This window comes from Haliotis asinina, chromosome 15 (genome assembly GCF_037392515.1).
Source record: "Haliotis asinina isolate JCU_RB_2024 chromosome 15, JCU_Hal_asi_v2, whole genome shotgun sequence".
NCBI classification, from domain to species: Eukaryota; Metazoa; Mollusca; class Gastropoda; order Lepetellida; family Haliotidae; genus Haliotis; species Haliotis asinina.
In genome coordinates this window covers 44654957-44673970 of record NC_090294.1, presented here as the reverse complement: position 1 = coordinate 44673970, position 19014 = coordinate 44654957, and the positions used below count along the sequence as shown (strand labels likewise).

The window sequence follows — 19014 nt, the reverse complement described above, 5'->3', positions numbered from 1 at the left end:
AAGATTATACAGCGATGACATTGTTGTAGATTTATACATCTTTGACATTACTAAAGATTATACAGCGATGACATTGTTGTAGATTTATACATGTTTGACGTAACTAAAGATTATACAGCGATGACATTGTTGTAGATTTATACATCTTTGACATTACTAAAGATTATACACCGATGACATTGATGTAGTTTTATACATCTTTGACATTACTAAAGATTATACACCGATGACATTGATGTAGTTTTATACATCTTTGACATTACTAAAGATTATACAGCGATGACATTGTTGTAGATTTATACATCTTTGACATTACTAAAGATTATACAGCGATGACATTGTTGTAGATTTATACATCTTTGACATTACTAAAGATTATACAGCGATGACATTGTTGTAGATTTATACATCTTTGACATTACTAAAGATTATACAGCGATGACATTGTTGTAGATTTATACATCTTTGACATTACTAAAGATTATACACCGATGACATTGTTGTAGATTTATACATCTTTGACATTACTAAAGATTATACAGCGATGACATTGTTGTAGATTTATACATCTTTGACATTAATAAAGATTATACAGCGATGACATTGTTTTAGATTTATACATCTTTGACATTACTAAAGATTATACAGCGATGACATTGTTGTAGATTTATACATCTTTGACATTACTAAAGATTATACAGCGATGACATTGTTGTAGATTTATACATCTTTGACATTACTAAAGATTATACACCGATGACATTGTTGTAGATTTATACATCTTTGACATTACTAAAGATTATACAGCGATGACATTGTTGTAGATTTATACATCTTTGACATTACTAAAGATTATACAGCGATGACATTGTTGTAGATTTATACATCTTTGACATTACTAAAGATTATACAGCGATGACATTGTTGTAGATTTATACATCTTTGACATTACTAAAGATTATACAGCGATGACATTGATGTAGATTTATACATCTTTGACATTACTAAAGATTATACACCGATGACATTGTTGTAGATTTATACATCTTTGACATTACTAAAGATTATACACCGATGACATTGATGTAGTTTTATACATCTTTGACATTACTAAAGATTATACACCGATGACATTGTTGTAGATTTATACATCTTTGACTTTACTAAAGATTATACAGCGATGACATTGTTGTAGATTTATACATCTTTGACATTACTAAAGATTATACACCGATGACATTGTTGTAGATTTATACATCTTTGACATTACTAAAGATTATACAGCGATGACATTATTGTAGTTTTATACATCTTTGACATTACTACAGATTATACACCGATGACATTGATGTAGTTTTATACATCTTTGAAATTACTAAAGATTATACACCGATGACATTGATGTAGTTTTATACATCTTTGACATTACTAAAGATTATACAGCGATGACATTGTTGTAGATTTATACATCTTTGACATTACTAAAGATTATACAGCGATGACATTGTTGTAGATTTATACATGTTTGACGTAACTAAAGATTATACAGCGATGACATTGTTGTAGATTTATACATCTTTGACATTACTAAAGATTATACACCGATGACATTGATGTAGATTTATACATCTTTGACATTACTAAAGATTATACAGCGATGACATTGTTGTAGATTTATACATGTTTGACGTAACTAAAGATTATACAGCGATGACATTGTTGTAGTTTTGTACATCTTTGACATTACTAAAGATTATACAGCGATGACATTGTTGTAGTTTTATACATCTTTGACATTACTAAAGATTATACAGCGATGACATTGTTGTAGATTTATACATCTTTGACATTACTAAAGATTATACAGCGATGACATTGTTGTAGTTTTATACATCTTTGACATTACTAAAGATTATACAGCGATGACATTGTTGTAGATTTATACATCTTTGACATTACTAAAGATTATACAGCGATGACATTGTTGTAGTTTTATACATCTTTGACATTACTAAAGATTATACAGCGATGACATTGTTGTAGATTTATACATCTTTGAAATTGCTAAGGATTATACAGCGATGACATTGTTGTAGATTTATACATCTTTGACATTACTAAAGATTATACAGCGATGACATTGTAGTTTTATACATCTTTGACATTACTAAAGATTATACACCGATGACATTGTAGTTTTATACATCTTTGACATTACTAAAGATTATACAACGATGACATTGTTGTAGATTTATACATCTTTGACATTACTAAAGATTATACAGCGATGACATTGTTGTAGTTTTATACATCTTTGACATTACTAAAGATTATACAGCGATGACATTGTTGTAGATTTATACATCTTTGACATTACTAAAGATTATACACCGATGACATTGTTGCAGTTTTATACATCTTTGACATTACTAAAGATTATACAGCGATGACATTGTTGTAGATTTATACATCTTTGACATTACTAAAGATTATACAGCGATGACATTGTTGTAGTTTTATACATCTTTGACATTACTAAAGATTATACAACGATGACATTGTTGTAGATTTATACATCTTTGACATTACTAAAGATTATACAGCGATGACATTGTTGTAGTTTTATACATCTTTGACATTACTAAAGATTATACAGCGATGACATTGTTGTAGATTTATACATCTTTGACATTACTAAAGATTATACACCGATGACATTGTTGCAGTTTTATACATCTTTGACATTACTAAAGATTATACAGCGATGACATTGTTGTAGATTTATACATCTTTGACATTACTAAAGATTATACACCGATGACATTGTTGCAGTTTTATACATCTTTGACATTACTAAAGATTATACACCGATGACATTGTTGTAGTTTTATACATCTTTGACTTTACTAAAGATTATACAGCGATGACATTGTTGTAGTTTTATACATCTTTGACATTACTAAAGATTATACAGCGATGACATTGTAGTTTTATACATCTTTGACATTACTAAAGATTATACAGCGATGACATTGTTGTAGTTTTATACATCTTTGACATTACTAAAGATTATACAGCGATGACATTGTTGTAGATTTATACATCTTTGACATTACTAAAGATTATACAGCGATGACATTGTAGTTTTATACATCTTTGACATTACTAAAGATTATACAGCGATGACATTGTTGTAGATTTATACATCTTTGAAATTGCTAAGGATTATACACCGATGACATTGTTGTAGATTTATACATCTTTGACATTACTAAAGATTATACAGCGATGACATTGTAGTTTTATACATCTTTGACATTACTAAAGATTATACAGCGATGACATTGTTGTAGTTTTATACATCTTTGACATTACTAAAGATTATACACCGATGACATTGTAGTTTTATACATCTTTGACATTACTAAAGATTATACAGCGATGACATTGTTGTAGATTTATACATCTTTGAAATTGCTAAGGATTATACACCGATGACATTGTTGTAGATTTATACATCTTTGACATTACTAAAGATTATACAGCGATGACATTGTTGTAGTTTTATACATCTTTGACATTACTAAAGATTATACAACGATGATATTGTTGTAGATTTATACATGTTTGACATTACTAAAGATTATACACCGATGACATTGTTGTAGATTTATACATCTTTGACATTACTAAAGATTATACACCGATGACATTGTTGTAGATTTATACATCTTTGACATTACTAAAGATTATACACCGATGACATTGTTGTAGATTTATACATGTTTGACGTAACTAAAGATTATACAGCGATGACATTGTTGTAGATTTATACATCTTTGACATTACTAAAGATTATACAGCGATGACATTGTTGTAGATTTATACATCTTTGAAATTGCTAAGGATTATACAGCGATGACATTGTTGTAGATTTATACATCTTTGACATTACTAAAGATTATACAGCGATGACATTGTTGTAGTTTTATACATCTTTGACATTACTAAAGATTATACAGCGATGACATTGTTGTAGATTTATACATCTTTGACATTACTAAAGATTATACAGCGATGACATTGTTGTAGTTTTATACATCTTTGACATTACTAAAGATTATACAGCGATGACATTGTTGTAGATTTATACATCTTTGACATTACTAAAGATTATACAGCGATGACATTGTTGTAGTTTTATACATCTTTGACATTACTAAAGATTATACAGCGATGACATTGTTGTAGATTTATACATCTTTGACATTACTAAAGATTATACACCGATGACATTGTTGTAGATTTATACATCTTTGACATTACTAAAGATTATACAGCGATGACATTGTTGTAGATTTATACATCTTTGACATTACTAAAGATTATACACCGATGACATTGTTGCAGTTTTATACATCTTTGACATTACTAAAGATTATACACCGATGACATTGTTGTAGATTTATACATCTTTGACATTACTAAAGATTATACAGCGATGACATTGATGTAGATTTATACATCTTTGACATTACTAAAGATTATACACCGATGACATTGATGTAGATTTATACATCTTTGACATTACTAAAGATTATACAGCGATGACATTGTTGTAGATTTATACATCTTTGACATTACTAAAGATTATACACCGATGACATTGATGTAGTTTTATACATCTTTGACATTACTAAAGATTATACACCGATGACATTGATGTAGATTTATACATCTTTGACATTACTAAAGATTATACACCGATGACATTGATGTAGATTTATACATCTTTGACATTACTAAAGATTATACAGCGATGACATTGTTGTAGATTTATACATCTTTGACATTACTAAAGATTATACACCGATGACATTGATGTAGTTTTATACATCTTTGACATTACTAAAGATTATACACCGATGACATTGATGTAGTTTTATACATCTTTGACATTACTAAAGATTATACACCGATGACATTGATGTAGATTTATACATCTTTGACATTACTAAAGATTATACAGCGATGACATTGTTGTAGATTTATACATCTTTGACATTACTAAAGATTATACACCGATGACATTGATGTAGTTTTATACATCTTTGACATTACTAAAGATTATACACCGATGACATTGTTGCAGTTTTATACATCTTTGACATTACTAAAGATTATACAGCGATGACATTGTTGTAGATTTATACATCTTTGACATTACTAAAGATTATACAACGATGACATTGTTGTAGATTTATACATCTTTGACATTACTAAAGATTATACAGCGATGACATTGTTGTAGATTTATACATCTTTGACATTACTAAAGATTATACAGCGATGACATTGTTGTAGATTTATACATCTTTGACATTACTAAAGATTATACAGCGATGACATTGTTGTAGATTTATACATCTTTGACATTACTAAAGATTATACAGCGATGACATTGTTGTAGATTTATACATCTTTGACATTACTAAAGATTATACACCGATGACATTGTTGTAGATTTATACATCTTTGACATTACTAAAGATTATACAGCGATGACATTGTTGTAGATTTATACATCTTTGACATTACTAAAGATTATACAGCGATGACATTGTAGTTTTATACATCTTTGACATTACTAAAGATTATACACCGATGACATTGTTGTAGATTTATACATCTTTGACATTACTAAAGATTATACACCGATGACATTGATGTAGTTTTATACATCTTTGACATTACTAAAGATTATACAGCGATGACATTGTTGTAGATTTATACATCTTTGACATTACTAAAGATTATACACCGATGACATTGTTGTAGATTTATACATGTTTGACATTACTAAAGATTATACACCGATGACATTGATGTAGTTTTATACATCTTTGACATTACTAAAGATTATACAGCGATGACATTGTTGTAGATTTATACATCTTTGACATTACTAAAGATTATACAGCGATGACATTGTTGTAGATTTATACATCTTTGACATTACTAAAGATTATACAGCGATGACATTGTTGTAGATTTATACATCTTTGACATTACTAAAGATTATACAGCGATGACATTGTTGTAGTTTTATACATCTTTGACATTACTAAAGATTATACACCGATGACATTGATGTAGTTTTATACATCTTTGACATTACTAAAGATTTTACAGCGATGACATTGTTGTAGATTTATACATCTTTGACATTACTAAAGATTATACAACGATGACATTGTTGTAGATTTATACATCTTTGACATTACTAAAGATTATACAGCGATGACATTGTTGTAGATTTATACATGTTTGACGTAACTAAAGATTATACAGCGATGACATTGTTGTAGATTTATACATCTTTGACATTACTAAAGATTATACAGCGATGACATTGTTGTAGATTTATACATCTTTGACATTACTAAAGATTATACACCGATGACATTGATGTAGTTTTATACATCTTTGACATTACTAAAGATTATACAGCGATGACATTGTTGTAGATTTATACATCTTTGACATTACTAAAGATTATACAGCGATGACATTGTTGTAGATTTATACATCTTTGACATTACTAAAGATTATACAGCGATGACATTGTTGTAGATTTATACATCTTTGACATTACTAAAGATTATACACCGATGACATTGTTGTAGATTTATACATCTTTGACATTACTAAAGATTATACACCGATGACATTGATGTAGTTTTATACATCTTTGACATTACTAAAGATTATACAGCGATGACATTGTTGTAGATTTATACATCTTTGACATTACTAAAGATTATACAACGATGACATTGTTGTAGATTTATACATCTTTGAAATTGCTAAGGATTATACACCGATGACATTGATGTAGTTTTATACATCTTTGACATTACTAAAGATTATACAACGATGACATTGTTGTAGATTTATACATCTTTGACATTACTAAAGATTATACAGCGATGACATTGTTGTAGATTTATACATGTTTGACGTAACTAAAGATTATACAGCGATGACATTGTTGTAGATTTATACATCTTTGACATTACTAAAGATTATACAGCGATGACATTGTAGATTTATACATCTTTGACATTACTACAGATTATACAACGATGACATTGTTGTAGTTTTATACATGTTTGACATTACTAAAGATTATACAGCGATGACATTGTTGTAGATATATACGTGTTTCACGTTACTACAGATTATACAGCGATGACATTGTTGCAGTTTTATACATCTTTGACTTTACTAAAGATTATACAGCGATGACATTGTTGTAGATTTATACATCTTTGACATTACTAAAGATTATACAGCGATGACATTGTTGTAGATTTATACATCTTTGACTTTACTAAAGATTATACAGCGATGACATTGTTGCAGTTTTATACATCTTTGACTTTACTAAAGATTATACAGCGATGACATTGTTGTAGTTTTATACATCTTTGACATTACTAAAGATTATACAGCGATGACATTGTTGCAGTTTTATACATCTTTGACTTTACTAAAGATTATACAGCGATGACATTGTTGTAGTTTTATACATCTTTGACATTACTAAAGATTATACAGCGATGACATTGTTGTAGATTTATACATCTTTGACATTACTAAAGATTATACACCGATGACATTGATGTAGATTTATACATCTTTGACATTACTAAAGATTATACAGCGATGACATTGTTGTAGATTTATACATCTTTGACATTACTAAAGATTATACAGCGATGACATTGTTGCAGTTTTATACATCTTTGACTTTACTAAAGATTATACAGCGATGACATTGTTGTAGTTTTATACATCTTTGACATTACTAAAGATTATACAGCGATGACATTGTTGTAGATTTATACATCTTTGACATTACTAAAGATTATACACCGATGACATTGATGTAGTTTTATACATCTTTGACATTACTAAAGATTATACAACGATGACATTGTTGTAGATTTATACATCTTTGACATTACTAAAGATTATACAGCGATGACATTGTTGTAGATTTATACATGTTTGACGTAACTAAAGATTATACAGCGATGACATTGTTGTAGATTTATACATCTTTGACATTACTAAAGATTATACAGCGATGACATTGTTGTAGATGTATACATCTTTGACATTACTAAAGATTATACAGCGATGACATTGTTGTAGATTTATACATCTTTGACATTACTAAAGATTATACAGCGATGACATTGTTGTAGATTTATACATCTTTGACATTACTAAAGATTATACAGCGATGACATTGATGTAGTTTTATACATCTTTGACATTACTAAAGATTATACAGCGACGACATTGTTGTATTTTTATACATCTTTGACATTACTAAAGATTATACAACGATGACATTGTTGTAGATTTATACATCTTTGACATTACTAAAGATTATACAGCGATGACATTGTTGTAGATTTATACATCTTTGACATTACTAAAGATTATACAGCGATGACATTGATGTAGTTTTATACATCTTTGACATTACTAAAGATTATACAGCGATGACATTGTTGTAGATTTATACATCTTTGACATTACTAAAGATTATACAGCGATGACATTGTAGATTTATACATCTTTGACATTACTAAAGATTATACACCGATGACATTGTTGTAGATTTATACATCTTTGACATTACTACAGATTATACAACGATGACATTGTTGTAGTTTTATACATGTTTGACATTACTAAAGATTATACAGCGATGACATTGTTGTAGATATATACGTGTTTCACGTTACTACAGATTATACAGCGATGACATTGTTGCAGTTTTATACATCTTTGACTTTACTAAAGATTATACAGCGATGACATTGTTGTAGATTTATACATCTTTGACATTACTAAAGATTATACACCGATGACATTGATGTAGATTTATACATCTTTGACATTACTAAAGATTATACACCGATGACATTGATGTAGTTTTATACATCTTTGACATTACTAAAGATTATACAGCGATGACATTGTAGATTTATACATCTTTGACATTACTACAGATTATACAACGATGACATTGTTGTAGTTTTATACATGTTTGACATTACTAAAGATTATACAGCGATGACATTGTTGTAGATATATACGTGTTTCACGTTACTACAGATTATACAGCGATGACATTGTTGCAGTTTTATACATCTTTGACATTACTAAAGATTATACAGCGATGACATTGTAGATTTATACATCTTTGACATTACTACAGATTATACAACGATGACATTGTTGTAGTTTTATACATGTTTGACATTACTAAAGATTATACAGCGATGACATTGTTGTAGATATATACGTGTTTCACGTTACTACAGATTATACAGCGATGACATTGTTGCAGTTTTATACATCTTTGACTTTACTAAAGATTATACAGCGATGACATTGTTGTAGATTTATACATCTTTGACATTACTAAAGATTATACAACGATGATATTGTTGTAGATTTATACATCTTTGACATTACTAAAGATTATACAGCGATGACATTGTTGTAGATTTATACATCTTTGACATTACTAAAGATTATACAGCGATAACATTGTTGTAGATATATACGTGTTTCATGTTACTACAGATTATACAGCGATGACATTGTTGCAGTTTTATACATCTTTGACTTTACTAAAGATTATACAGCGATGACATTGATGTAGATATTTACAACGATCATGCTGACGTCCATATGCCTCCCAACCCGTGCTGTAACCTATACTTGTGAGAGACGACGGAATCGGGAGGTCAGAGTCATCTTATCCCACAAGTGGGTAATTTGGCGCTCATGTTGCCGATCACTGGATTGTCTGATTCCCTATTCGATTCTTTTCAGACCGCTGCCATATAGATGGAATTTTGCTGAGCGCACCGTTAAACAACAAACAAACCAGTCCCATGCAGCCCTAAATGTAGATTTGTGAGTACTCCGTACAAGGATATATGCAACGATCACATTCATCTTTATGTATGCAACGATCACATTCATCTTTATGTATACAACGCGGACGTAAATCGTTTGTGCACCAAACAGTAGATTTATACAACGTTGCACATAAACATTACGAGGGTGTGAATGTTGAATTATAGAAGTTTATTGTCACAATTTGTGTGCCCCCAGCTGAGCGTTAAAATATTCACGAAAATACAAGAAACTATCTTCGTCACAAACACTCTTATAACATATTTACGGACATGACGAAGTGATTTTCATGTCTCGACTTCATGCTGAATAGATAAGTCGAAGTGGATGCAACAGTTATAGGACCTAAAATTAGCATTCGTAACTACTCGCCTCTTTCCGCGACTACAAGAGGACTCGTACCGGTATACGCCATTATTGCCAAGAATCGTGGCAAACAAAATTAATTAATCGTAGTAAACTGTGAAATGACTTAGATAGTTTCTTTTCTATTCAGCCATCGATTTTCAATATTTCCGTGATAATTAACTTATCTCGCAGCTGATATTTGTTAACGAAATATACATCTTACCTAAAGTGACTTTGGTGCTGTAAAATACATTTCTAGGAGTATCCGTGTTATCTTTCCTTCGAATTAGACAAATTTCATCTTCTGAACATGGCCACAGGAGAGGTATGAACCGCTACCCGACTTGCCAGAATGACATAAGTAACTGCGAATGCCGAAATTAGATGTCCGCTTGTGCTCGTAGTTGTACGATCGATAGAAGATTTACTGTTTACAACGGATGTTTGATATCAGGAAACAAGTGAAAGGAAATGCAGATAAAGTTTCATTTACCGGTAAGTACTTTTCCGTATCCAAACAGTGACTTTCTATAACTGCCAGTGAGAAATACAAAGCAATAACGAACATCAAGCACTTTTCTTTAGTCACAACGTTATGCTTCTGTTGTTGCAACGTTATTCTGTGAACTCCCATTTCCCATTTACGTTGTTACGTTATTCCGTGGACTCCCATTTCCCATTTACGTTGTTACGTTATTCCGTGGACTCCCATTTCCCATTTACGTTGTTACGTTATTCCGTGGACTCCCATTTCCCATTTACGTTGTTACGTTATTCTGTGGACTCCATTTCCCATTTACGTTGTTACGTTATTCTGTGGACTCCCATTTCCCATTTACGTTGTTACGTTATTCCGTGGACTCCCATTTCCCATTTACGTTGTTACCTTATTCTGTGGACTCCATTTCCCATTAAGGATGTTACGTTATTCCGTGGACTCCCATTTCCCATTTACGTTGTTACGTTTTTCTGTGGACTCCCATTTCCCATTTACGTTGTTACGTTATTCTGTGGACTCCCATTTCCCATTTACGTTGTTACGTTATTCCGTGGACTCCCATTTCCCATTTACGTTGTTACGTTATCCTGTGGACTCCATTTCCCATTTACGTTGTTACGTTATTCTGTGGACTCCATTCCCCATTTACGTTGTTACGTTATTCCGTGGACTCCCATTTCCCATTTACGTTGTTACGTCATTCTGTGGACTCCCATTTCCCATTTACGTAGATACGTTATTCCGTGGACTCCCATTTCCCATTTACGTTGTTACGTTATTCTGTGGACTCCCATTTCCCATTTACGTTGTTACCTTATTCTGTGGACTCCCATTTCCCATTTACGTTGTTACGTTATTCTGTGGACTCCATTCCCCATTTACATTGCTACGTTATTCCGTGGACTCCCATTTCCCATTTACGTTGTAACGTTATTCTGTGGACTCCATTTTCCATTTACGTTGTTACGTTATTCTGTGGACTCCCATTTCCCATTTACGTTGTTACGTTGTTCCGAGGACTCCCATTTCCCATTTACGTTGTTCCGTTATTCCCTGGACTCCCATTTCTCATTTGCGTTGTTACGTTATTCCCTGGACTCCCATTTCCCATTTACGTTCTTACCTTATTCTGTGGACTCCATTTCCCATTTACGTTGTTACATTATTCCATGGACTTCCATTTCCCATTTACGTTGTTACGTTATTCCGTGGACTCCATTTCCCATGTCCATTGTTACGTTATTCCGTGGACTCCCATTTCCCATTTACGTTTACTCCCCATTAAATTATCACAGCGTTATCCTGCGTACTCCCTTTACGCTATCACAACGTTATTCTGCGTACTCCCCATTAAGTTATCACAGCGTTATCCTGCGTACTCCCTTTACGTTATCACAACGTTTTTTCTGCGTACTCCTCATTAAGTTATCACAGTGTTATCCTGCGTACTCCCTTTACGTTATCACAACGTTTTTCTGCGTACTCCCCATTCAGTTATCACAGCGTTATCCTGCGTATAATTTACGTTGCTACGTTATTCCGTGGACTCCCATTTCCCATTTACGTTGTTACGTTATTCTGTGAACTCCCATTTCCCATTTACGTTGCTACGTTATTCTGTGGACTCCCATTTCCCATTTACGTTGTTACGTTATTCCGTGGACTCCCATTTCCCATTTACGTTGTTACGTTATTCTGTGGACTCCCATTTCCCATTTACGTTGTTACCTTATTCTGTGGACTCCATTTCCCATTAAGGATGTTACGTTATTCCGTGGACTCCCATTTCCCATTTACGTTGTTACGTTTTTCTGTGGACTCCCATTTCCCATTTACGTTGTTACGTTATTCTGTGGACTCCCATTTCCCATTTACGTTGTTACGTTATTCCGTGGACTCCCATTTCCCATTTACGTTGTTACGTTATCCTGTGGACTCCATTTCCCATTTACGTTGTTACGTTATTCTGTGGACTCCATTCCCCATTTACGTTGTTACGTTATTCCGTGGACTCCCATTTCCCATTTACGCTGTTACGTCATTCTGTGGACTCCCATTTCCCATTTACGTAGATACGTTATTCCGTGGGCTCCCATTTCCCATTTACGTTGTTACCTTATTCTGTGGACTCCCATTTCCCATTTACGTTGTTACCTTATTCTGTGGACTCCCATTTCCCATTTACGTTGTTACGTTATTCTGTGGACTCCATTCCCCATTTACATTGCTACGTTATTCCGTGGACTCCCATTTCCCATTTACGTTGTAACGTTATTCTGTGGACTCCATTTTCCATTTACGTTGTTACGTTATTCTGTGGACTCCCATTTCCCATTTACGTTGTTACGTTGTTCCGAGGACTCCCATTTCCCATTTACGTTGTTCCGTTATTCCCTGGACTCCCATTTCTCATTTGCGTTGCTACGTTATTCCCTGGACTCCCATTTCCCATTTACGTTCTTACCTTATTCTGTGGACTCCATTTCCCATTTACGTTGTTACATTATTCCATGGACTTCCATTTCCCATTTACGTTGTTACGTTATTCCGTGGACTCCATTTCCCATGTCCATTGTTACGTTATTCCGTGGACTCCCATTTCCCATTTACGTTTACTCCCCATTAAATTATCACAGCGTTATCCTGCGTACTCCCTTTACGCTATCACAACGTTATTCTGCGTACTCCCCATTAAGTTATCACAGCGTTATCCTGCGTACTCCCTTTACGTTATCACAACGTTTTTTCTGCGTACTCCTCATTAAGTTATCACAGTGTTATCCTGCGTACTCCCTTTACGTTATCACAACGTTATTCTGCGTACTCCCCATTCAGTTATCACAGCGTTATCCTGCGTATAATTTACGTTGCTACGTTATTCCGTGGACTCCCATTTCCCATTTACGTTGTTGCGTTATTCTGTGAACTCCCATTTCCCATTTACGTTGTTACGTTATTCTGTGGACTCCCATTTCCCATTTACGTTGTTACGTTATTCCGTGGACTCCCATTTCCCATTTACGTTGTTACGTTATTCTGTGGACTCCCATTTCCCATTTACGTTGTTACGTTATTCTGTGGACTCCATTCCCCATTTACGTTGTTACGTTATTCCGTGGACTCCCATTTCCCATTTACGTTGTTACCTTGTTCTGTGGACTCCATTTCCCATTTACGTTGTTACGTTATTCTGTGGACTCCATTTCCCATTTACGTTGTTACGTTATTCCATGGACTCCCATTCCTCATTTACGTTGTTACGTTATTCTGTGGACTCCCATTTCCCATTTACGTTGTTACCTTATTCTGTGGACTCCATTCCCCATTTACGTTGTTACGTTATTCCGTGGACTCCCATTTCCCATTTACGTTGTTACGTTATTCCGCGGACTCCATTTCCCATTTACGTTGTTAGGTTATTCTGTGGACTCCCACTGTGTTACGTTATTCTGTGTACTCCCCTTTAAGTTATCACAGTCTTATCCTGTGGACTCTCCTTTACGTTGTCACAACGTTATTCTGTGGACTCTGCTTTAAGTTATCACAGCGTTATTCTGTGTACTCCCCATTAAGTTATCACAGCGTTATCCTGCGTACTCCCTTTACGTTATCACAACGTCATTCTGTGTACTCCCCATTAAGTTATCACAACATTATTCTGTGTATTCCCTTTACGTTATCACAGCGTTATTCTGTGTACTCCCATTTACGTTGTCACAACGTTATTCTGTGGACTCTCATTTACGTTGTTTCAACGTTGTGGCCCGCCATGGTGATTCATCACTTTTACGTCACCGCAATTTCACGTTATTTGATGCAACCGTATCGTACGGTGTCTTATAGTTCAAGTTAACAGTTGAATACCTGTAGTACATAGGTACAAAGCAGGGGCGGGTATGACTAAACAAGCTAACGTCAAAATATACTTCATAGCAGCAAATCAGTAGAGCCAAAGTGATATGCTTATAGTTTACTTCAAATATTGTCAATTTCACATTTACATTGGCTTAGTAAATATTAACACTCACCATTGTTATGGGCGGTATTCTCTTTCACGCACCATTGGGACTAGACATTGTGTTTTCCAGTTTATCATCTGGCATCTATCATCAAAGGGCCGATTATCATGAAATCGCAGAGTTCAAAGATTTTTTTGTGACACACAAAAAAGTTAAAACATATTCATTGTCTAGAATAAATGTCTGTGGTATATATTATCAATTGAAACTGTCAGCGACTGCTCTGATTATTCTCTCATCCGCGCACACATTCCCGCTGCTGATGCCTTCAAACGAATAAAAGCTGACCGAAAGAGATTCATATACCTTAACTGCCATAATTAAATTTAATTTTAACAATTTTTCATATTTAGTAGTAAGTTCATTTTTATGGAAGTCTCGACTGTAGCCACCACATAACGGGAAATCTCAACGGTAGCCTGTCACATATAAGAAAGCCCATGCAAGTCTAGAGTGTCCAGCATTCGTTGAGTCTCTGTACACGAGGAAGTCTCTGGGTCCCTATATTTTATGGCTATTATTTGTGAACCGTTTTTACATAAAATGTGCTTATTTCAGGGATGGCTGTTTGTGTAGACCGACGGCTATTGATTAATGTGTTCTCTTCAACGTGCTTCGGGTATGGTCAGTCTAATACGAAATGTATATATCAACGCTCTAAGTAAAATAATACGATATTGGAATATAAGTATTCATCATACGATAGTGGTTTCTGATGCAATTTATTCCTTACATTGAGGAAATGTCATGAAGTTATATTACCCATCAAAAGTTTAGACTCACTATTGTAACCGTAGACACTTACTTCAGTCAACTGTTCTAAACTAGATTTTACTGTTTACACATGAACTGATGGATTATTTTAAAGCAAGTTGTAACGTTGAAAAGGTCATTGTCATGAGTTCAATAAATGATAAAACTCACGTGCAAATTGGCGAATTCTTCACAAAACTTGACGCACCTGTTCACATGCACGATGTTGCACATGCTTGGCAATTGGTTCGTCCAAGGGAGAAATTCACCTTGGTGTGACCATATGTATATATGCAACATACGATGAGTGCTTTAAGTGTCTAAACTTTTGATGGGTATTATATATCAATGGTTTGCAGATTGGGAGAAAAGGCGTGCGCCGTTGATTTCATTATCCTGTATGATTTAGGAGAAAATATGGACGATAGTCTTAATACTTGCATTACCGGTGATAAGGTTTATCAACACTTGTTTGTTCACCTGGATTCTCTGAAGGATACAAATTCCATCTTGACACCGCATAATACTCTAATAATCTTTCACATTATGAAAAGGGTGTGTTACGTAGACTCTGGATAAAAAGACAACTGACGAGACTCAGACGGCCTCTCTCTCTCTCTCTCTCTCTCTCTCTCTCTCTCTCTCTCTCTCTCTCTCTCTCTCTCTCTCTCTCTCTCTCTCTCTCTCTCTCTCTCTCTCTCTCTCTCTCTCTCTCTCTCTCTCTCTCAGATAACTCCTATGGGAACGTTGGCCCATATACCTATATATCTAGCCAGGTATCAATCACGGAGTTCACTTAGAAAACAAATGTTGTGTGTTGACAAAAAACTTGACACCAGCGCCCAAAACAAGTAACACATCTCTCGGTGAATGTTCAACACTGCTCAGCCGTGCTCAATATGTAACAGAAGCCGATATCACCACCTTTCTGTGAAAAATATACACAAGTTCCTCCCCGAGTGCCTGATGTGCCTAAAGTGTCAGCGTTGGTGTACTCCGCAGGGTAAGGATGCCTATGTTTCTAAATATATACTCACGCCAACTGTCAGGAAAAGTCGCTGAATGGACTGTCAAGATGTCAGATCTGTAGAAGGCGAGCTGAGTTAGTGCAGACGAGAACCTGAGCGTGCGTGTTGCTGGTCTGGGCCTTTCGCGTCAAAACGATAGTGTAATTGGTCCAACACACTGAACTATTTTATCTACAGCAGCCTCGCTGATCAAAAGCCTGGAAATCGCGGCGTATGGTTAACTACAGGGAAGGTCGTGATAGGGCCAAGCGGAGGAATTACCTCAACGGCACATGCGTGTCACGAGAAAGACGATAGCTTGCCATGAATGTTTAATCAGTTTTATGGGTTATCAGTTTGTTTCAACTATAAGAGGCGACACTGGAAATGATGTAATATCACTGTGATGATGACATTGTGGTCGAACAGTGAGGAGAAAATGTAGAAATTTTGATACCAATGTCATGTGACTGAGATTTACTCGTTAGAATTCTGGTTTGAATATTCATGGCAACAGTAAAATAATATGTTATATTTTATGTGGAAGAAACTAGATACGTTTTAATGGCATTCCTGTGAATATTTTATGTGTTCTTAAGGTTAGAACAATGGCTGCCTTTCCATGTACGTTGCCCCGGTGATGATTGTTATGAGCGAGAACACGTAACACCCGTGAAGATCCGGTTAGAATTGATCTTCAGCATCCCATTCTTGTCGTAAGAGGCGACTAACGGGATCGGATGGACAGACTTGCTGTCTTGGTCGACACATTCCATAGTATCCCAAGTGACTGACATCGGCCCTCATGTTGTTGATCAGTGGATTGTCTGGTTCAGACTCGATTATTGGTTAGGTTGTCGTTTAAAGAACTCAGCAATACGTGAGCTATATGTCGACACTTTGTAAATAATCTTCCAGACAATCAAGTGATCAGCACCATGAGTCACGATCTGCAAAGAACACTTTATACAGATCGTGTTAGTACAGATCGATGGGCAGCCTGGTCTACTAGGGACTTACATGTCCTTCTTATCTGCAATGCCTTTCACTCCTAAGAAATAATCATTTGCTACACGTGGACGATACATCAAATCACCAAGTATTCTCAAACGTAGAGGTTGTTTTAGCATAACTATATATTTTAAAAAGATAAAACCCATGGACTTTGAAATGCTTATTAAAGACGACTTTTAGACCTGTTGTCCCAAGTCGAATCCATTGTATGTTTCTTTAAGCAAACAGAAACAACGCTAAAACACTCCTTCCCTCTATTATATTGACAGTGTGATTCTACAAATGAAAATGCACGTGGACTACCCGAGGTCTCATGCATGTAAGACAAGGGACGGAAGCGATCTGAAACAATACAACGGCTGAGTTTACAAGAACGGGAAGGTCCAGGCATTTTAATGTGAATCAATCAACCATTAGCCGTCTTAACAGTAGACATCAACAAGCATTATAGTCATTTTCAACCAGGTCAACTTCTGGTTACGACGGCTAGACATGACCATCAAATTCGAATGGTGCAGATCGAGATCGATTGAGAACGGCGACAGCAACAGCTGCGAACACATCTGGGAGACGAATCCAACCCATTACAGTCAGACGGTTCCAGAAACACCCGGGAATACAATCCCGGCACCCTTGCCGTGTTCCCATATTTTGCAGTCTCGACACCGTCCGCCGTCGATTTGCGCAGCAGAGTGGACGTCGATCACTTTTCTTCCGTAGAATTATGTCGAGATACTGTGTTTCCTGTGTTGATGAAAGGACACGATTTTATCAGCGACATGGTGATCGTTACGTCAATGCATATGTCAGAGAGCGAGATCGATTCGGCGGTGACAGGGTGATGGTTTGGGGAGGAACAAGCGCTTGATTCAGGAGCGATCTTCACGCTATTCAGGGCAATCTCACAGCTCAACGATATGTGGATGAAATGTAAGGCCTGAACGTGTTCCTTTGCTGCATCGTCACCACCTACGTCAACGTGAGTTGACATTCCAGCGTGACGAACGCTCCATGCCGCAAAGTGACACAAACCTTCCTTCAGCAAACTTGAATCTTTGGGATGGACTGGTCCGCTTATTCACCGGACGTAAACTCCATTGAACACTTGTGGGACGAACCTGGGAGGCCTGTCTACAGACGTCAGCCACTGCCAGCCAATGTTGCAGATTTGACCTTAACCTTGCAGCATGAATGGAGGAACATTCCTGTGGATTTTATCACTCTTCTCTGTGACTCAATGCCCCCAACGTACTCATGCCTGTACCAAAGGTGATAGTGGTCACAACAGATACTGATAACGAGTGTGCCTCAGTTTTGACGAGGCTGTGCATGTCCTGTCGATCACATTCCATATTTTTCATCAACA

General features: G+C 34.9%; 1 protein-coding gene across 1 annotated transcript in view; it reads right to left on the bottom strand.

Moving 5' to 3' along the window:
• Positions 1–16931, bottom strand: part of LOC137265242 (methyltransferase-like protein 27) — a 32583-nt gene extending 15652 nt beyond the window's left edge. Inside the window, exon 1 of the mRNA XM_067800596.1 lies at positions 16665–16931. The gene's annotated coding sequence lies outside the window, so the exon portion shown is untranslated. The remainder of the gene's footprint in view (positions 1–16664) is intronic.
• Positions 16932–19014: the final 2083 nt, after the last annotated feature.